The 6,000-nt window shown below is 38.8% G+C and overlaps 1 pseudogene; it reads right to left on the minus strand.

The window, feature by feature from the left end:
• Positions 1-2,092: 2,092 nt before the first annotated feature.
• Positions 2,093-3,539, minus strand: LOC149242811 (nucleotide-sugar uncharacterized transporter 2 pseudogene; annotated as a pseudogene).
• Positions 3,540-6,000: the final 2,461 nt, after the last annotated feature.

Below are 6,000 nucleotides of genomic sequence, written 5' to 3' on the forward strand. Positions count from 1 at the left end.
ATTGATGCATGTTTTATTGTACACATGTTATGATCTGGGTATACTGCAAAGTTATAAGGAAATATTTGCAGATCTGTATGCGGGTTGGCTTTGGTGAAAGCATTGATTCAGTGTAGTTGATGGGTTTTTGATGTTCTTGGATCCAGTCTGAAAATTAATGAAAAGTGGTCCTTGAAAGAAAAGAAGTAGGGGGTTGTAGCTCCCTTCCAGGAGAGACTGGAAAACGAGAGAGAGAGTTGTAGCTCTCTGCAGGTTGTAGCCTGCGTACTGGTAAAGGACTACACCAGTACAAAATCATTGTAAAAGGAGTTTCTTATTAAAATAAGATAGAGACATATTGCAGCAGGTGGTTTTCACCCACATTGGGTTTCCACCTTATATCTGGTGTTCTTTTGTGTGACTATTTGCTTTTCTTGTTCCTGCTCATTATTTTATGATACTGACATACAAAGTAATGATCAATATTTGAAGAATTATTCAAAGTATAAATAAGGAAGATATATTGAAAAGAATTTGATAATACTGATTCACCCCCCTCTCAGTATTATTTCCAACAGAAGCTTCGACTATGTCGACCTAACTTCCCCAGCAGGCAACTGGCAATTGTCATCACACGTCTAGGGGATCGTGTCCACCACTGCCCTCCCACAATTCCAGGTTTTAGAGGATACGCAGTGGGAAATGCCTCCACCCCTCCTTCATAACTAGGGTCAGCACCCTAATACGGACCACTACAGAGCTGGTTGGACTTGTCATCGAATAATCCAGTCAGGTCATCTTGCCACCTGTCATTTGCATTTTACTCGTGTCATAAGAGTGCATATCAAGTAGATACCAAATGTAGTAGAATAATGTACATTATACCTTCCCCATGAGATGTCTCGACCTTCCCTCAATGGAAGAGTAGATCTCAGCTATCATATAGTTCTTTTCCCCCTGCGAGTTAGCTCTCATTCATGCATTTATATAACAACAAGACATATAATCATCACATTATTAAGTCTAGTATCCATGTGTCAATCTGGGAATTCTCACTAGAAGTAAATCATAAATTCACTAAGTCATTCATTTAAATAAATCATATCCACTTGAGCTATATATGAACCAAAATAATTATGATAAGTTACGCACTAGATAATCCATCACTAGGTGAGTCATACATGTAGGCCATACATCAACCATTTCTATCATCAATATCAAATCTATCAACTGATTCATATAAGTAGTTTTATATGTCAAACCAAATGCATCAATATTGCATAATGTTCATAAATAATAACATGGAACTGCAAAATAGAGCCTTAGTATGGGTAGCTATCTAAGTCAAAAATGGGCATCACAGATGCTAATGTGACAACCTTGTGAAACCCCTTGATAACAATTAGAGTTGAAACAAATTTGACTGCCCATCATGGAAAATAGCATTTGAACCCGGATATGCTATAAGGTGGTAACAAAACCGAAATATTGGCAAGCAACGGATTAGTGCACTATCAATTCCACTAGAAGGAGCTAGTATAAGTTTCAAGCATATAATTTCTTTAATACCTCAGTGAATATAAAAGTCCCACACTTCCAAGTTGATGGTTTTTCATCTTCCAAACCAATTAGTTAACTTAAAAATAAAAGACTCCAAACTTCAAAAATTGTTTCTAGCATGATTTTCATACTTCTTGAGAGAAATGTCCTCTAAATGTCAAAGGTTCAAATTTATTATATATTTATTATATTGCAACTCACAATATGACCAGACAAATAAGAAATAAATAAACGAATGGAATAATTGCCTTTGCCCTGCTACTATTAGTATTTCCCTTCTAAATGGCACCGCATCTCTAAAGATGCCTACTCCTTTCACAAGTGGCCAGTGACCACAAAAGTTGCGAAGAAAGTTGAGGGTCCTTTTATCCAAAACTAGAGACACATTATTTTTCACGGCATTTTTATTCAACACTAGAATAAGGGTAAAAGTGTATTCTAATATTTTCACTGGTCTTTTATTGACTAAATAAGCTTTCATTCTAAAATCCCAAATTCTCTACGAATTGATCTTCTCTCTTCTTTTTTTTAATCAGGACTGTCTCATTTTGAATTTTGTTGGTATAAGCAGTATAGGCACAGAAGCCCCAATGACTCTAATATCCCAATCTCTATTAAGTTTTGTAAACATGGCTACACCTGACCTCCTCAAAAAGATGTTAATAACAATGTGATGTTATTAACACAAGAATAAGCTAATTATAAGTGACTTCGACTAGTCTTCACTAATTACAGTTCAGAGCAAGATGGTTTGTAAATTTGACTGCATTTGTAAGGCATCCTCTAAACACCAAAGGCAATAACTACAACACTAAGGAAAGACAAGTATGAAACTTGAGATAGAGGATACCAATGATCTTTCAAATTGCAGAAGAATTTGAGGGAGAATTTCTGGATTAAATGGAAGCAAGAGGAATGCGGTCCTAGACTTGAGCAGGGCATTTCTGAAATAAGATCTACTTCTAACAGTTTTAACAAAGTTGTGAATCTTCGAATACTCATCACTAGTATCAGCTCCTCCGCACATAGTGCAAACCATTTCTGCTTTCAGGAAATTTTTGAAAAGTTTCAGTCACACAAACTCTGCACCTTTATTTCCATCATGGCTATTGTCATTAGCTTTGCTAACTTTTCCTTTTAGGGAAGAAATTGAATTTTGTTTAAGAACCAGGGGCTTTCCCACAGGTTCCCATGTTTCTTTCAGATTAAGGTAGGTGTAAACAGACATTGCTCCTAGAGCCACCACTGCTCCGCCAATGCTTGACATCCCAGGATTAGACTGTAAAAGGAGAAAGCCTCCCAGAAGAATAACACAGGTCCTGAACTGTCCAAGAACAACATGGGTAGTGGCAGAAGTGGCCCCAAGTGCTAAAGCACCAGACCATTGTAGCAAAAATCCCAGTGTAGCAGAAAAAAATAATAGCCAGCACATTGGAAACATTCTAATTAAAAGCTAGTAAACCAGGAGGATCTAGCCATGGCATTATAGTCACCAAAGTGAAGATGGTTATGGGCATTGTTTTCCACATCAATGCAAGTGCAGTCCAATTGTCTTGTTGTTGGAGATTTTGGCCATAAAATTTTGTTTGTTGCACTTGGTATTATCCATGTTAAAGCTTTCAAAGCACCAAATAGATTAAATTGCAAGTTTGTGACCATTGCAATAGCCACTCCTATAGAAACAACTGTTAATGCCAGAACCTTCTAGAAAGAAACTCTCTTCCCAAGAATAGAAATTTTAACAGCACAATTGTAGGCGTAACAGTGATTTTGGCCATCTAATAAAAACCCACACTGTTGAACTTTAGACTGACATTTGCAAGGCCATTGGAGAATGCTATGATCACACCCAAGGAAATTAGAGAAGCAAATGGTGTTGCCTTTGCTGGGGGTGATGCAGGAAGCAGAGCACATGCATTGAGGAAAGCCAATAAAAGCCAGCTTAATGCATAGTGGATTAGTGTGAGAAAGATAGGGTAGTTAAATCCAACCTTCCCAAGAAATTGTAGTCACAAAACACACAGCTTTGGAATAATTTACATCTCACTTCTTTGAAGCTTTAGAAGATATTTTCGTTTGGGAACATCCAACTAATTTTTAAAACCATTCAAAATTCTCAAAAATAATAAAAGGAATGGCTTTATTTTTATTTTTTTTCAAATGGAGGAATCAAGGGATTAGCACATATCAGAAGGTTTACAATAATAGTGAAAAATCCTACTTTGAAAGGCCTTGATAGATCGCGACTTATTTAAACAAAAAGTGAGAGCACTTCAATGTGAGGATTTGAAGAGTTAAGAAATATTGAGGATGCATGTCAAGTGTTTGACAAAATTTCTGAACGAAACGTGGTTTCATGGAATGCCTTAATTGTTGGGTATGCGCAGCAGCAGGGGTACGAGGAAGAGGTACTAGAGCTTTTTGTTCGAATGATGTCCACGGAAGTGAGGCTGAATTCCTTCACGTTTATCAGAGTTGCCAGGGCATGTTCTAGACTAGCAGATATCAAACTAGGGAAGCAGATTCATGCATTCATAATTGAATATGGTTTTGAATTGGATGTCTTTGTCGGTAGTGTGCTTGTGGACATGTATGCCAATTGCAAAAGCACTGGGAGTTTGCGGCAAGTGTTTGATCGAATTCCTTATCGGGATATGGTATTGTGGAATACATCAATTGCAGGATATGTGAGGAATGGATGCGATGAGGAGGCTTGGAAACTCTTTTGCCAAATGCAAAGGGAGAGCACAGGAATGAGTGCATTCACATTTTCCAGTGTTCTCCGAGCATGCGCTGGGCTTGTGGCATTGGAACAAGGCAAGCAAGCTCATGCCCACATTATCAAAACTGGGTTTGAATTTGATATGTTTATTGGCAGTGGACTTGTTGACATGTACAGCAAGTGCAGACACATCCAGAGTGCACGTAAACTGTTTGACAAAATGCCTAATCGAGCTGTTGTCTCGTGGACTACAATGATTTTGGGATATGCCCAGAATGGGGATGTCAACACCTTTTAACCAAGTGCAACGAGCAGTTGGGAATCTGAATCAATATACACTTACCAGTGTTCTCAGTGCATTAGATAAGCCAGAAGCCTTAGAACAGGGTAAGCAAGTCCACGGGTTCATCGTAAAAGTCGGATTCCAGGCAGAGGTTTCTGTTGGAAATGCTCTTTTGACAATGTATGCCAAATGTGGAGATGTTGACAATGCACACAAAGTCTTTGAAAAAAAATGCCTGAGCGGGAAGTTATCTCCTGGAATGCAATGATTGCGGGATATGCACTGGCTGGATATGTTGAGTTGGCACAAAAACTATTCTTTAAAATGCTACTGGCAACACTAAAAATCGATCACATCACTCTTTCCAGTGTGCTTGGTGCATGTGCCAGTCTAGAAACCCCAGAACATGGAAAGCAGATGCATACTTATATCATTAAATCAGGGTTTCAGTCTGATGCCTCTGTTGCAAGTTCCCTTGTTGACATGTATTGCAAATGTGGGAACATAATGAATGCGCGGAGAGTTTTGACAGCCTTGTTGAAAGAGGTATGGTCTCTTGGAATTCGATAATCGCGGGATATGCTCAGAATGACCATAGAGAAGAGGCTTTGGTTCTTCTTTGTGAATTGCAAAGGTTAGGTATGATTCCAAATCAGATCACATTTGCCAGTGTGCTTAGGGCATGTGCCCGCTTAACAGCTCTAGAACAGGGCAAGCAGGTTTTGTTCATATCATCAAAATTGTGGTCGAGACAGATGTCTACGTAGGGAGTGCCCTGGTAGACATGTATTCTAAATGTGGGTGCTTGGAGGACGCACGAAAAGTGTTTGATCAAGTTCCAGAGCGAAATACAGTCTCGTGGAACGCAATGCTTTCAGGGTATGCTCAGCATGGACTTGGCAAGGAGGCTCTTACCCTTTTTGAACAAATGCAACAATCTGGAATTATGCCAAACGATGTCACTTTCATTGGTGTTCTTAGTGCATGTAGCCATGCAGGCCTAGTGGATGAAGGTCGTCATTACTTCGATGTTATGTTTCAAGATCATGGTGTCATGCAAAAATTGAAGCATTATACCTGCATGGTTGACATTCTTTGTCGTGCTGGAAAACTTGAAGAAGTTGTACAATTCATCAACGAAATGCCATATGAACCTGATGCATTGGTGTGGAATATAGTGCTTGGTGCCAGCAGAGTTCATGCAAACGCAGATATAGGAAAATTGTCAGCAGACTATCTTCTTGAGTTGGAACCAGAAAATTCTTCAGTGTATGTACTCCTCTCAAACATTTATGCAGCTTCTTCAAAGTGGAAGGATGTAGCACGTGTGAGAAAATTGATGAAAGGAAAAAGCGTGATAAAGGATCCTGGGTGCAGTTGGATTCAGGTGAAGGATAAAGTACATTTATTTGTCATTGATGATAGATCTCATTCACAGACTGATAAGATCTATGCA

This window comes from Pinus tabuliformis, chromosome 8 (assembly GCF_031772625.1).
Source record: "Pinus tabuliformis cultivar Carrire ecotype Pingquan chromosome 8, CPIR1, whole genome shotgun sequence".
NCBI lineage: Eukaryota > Viridiplantae > Streptophyta > Pinopsida > Pinales > Pinaceae > Pinus > Pinus tabuliformis.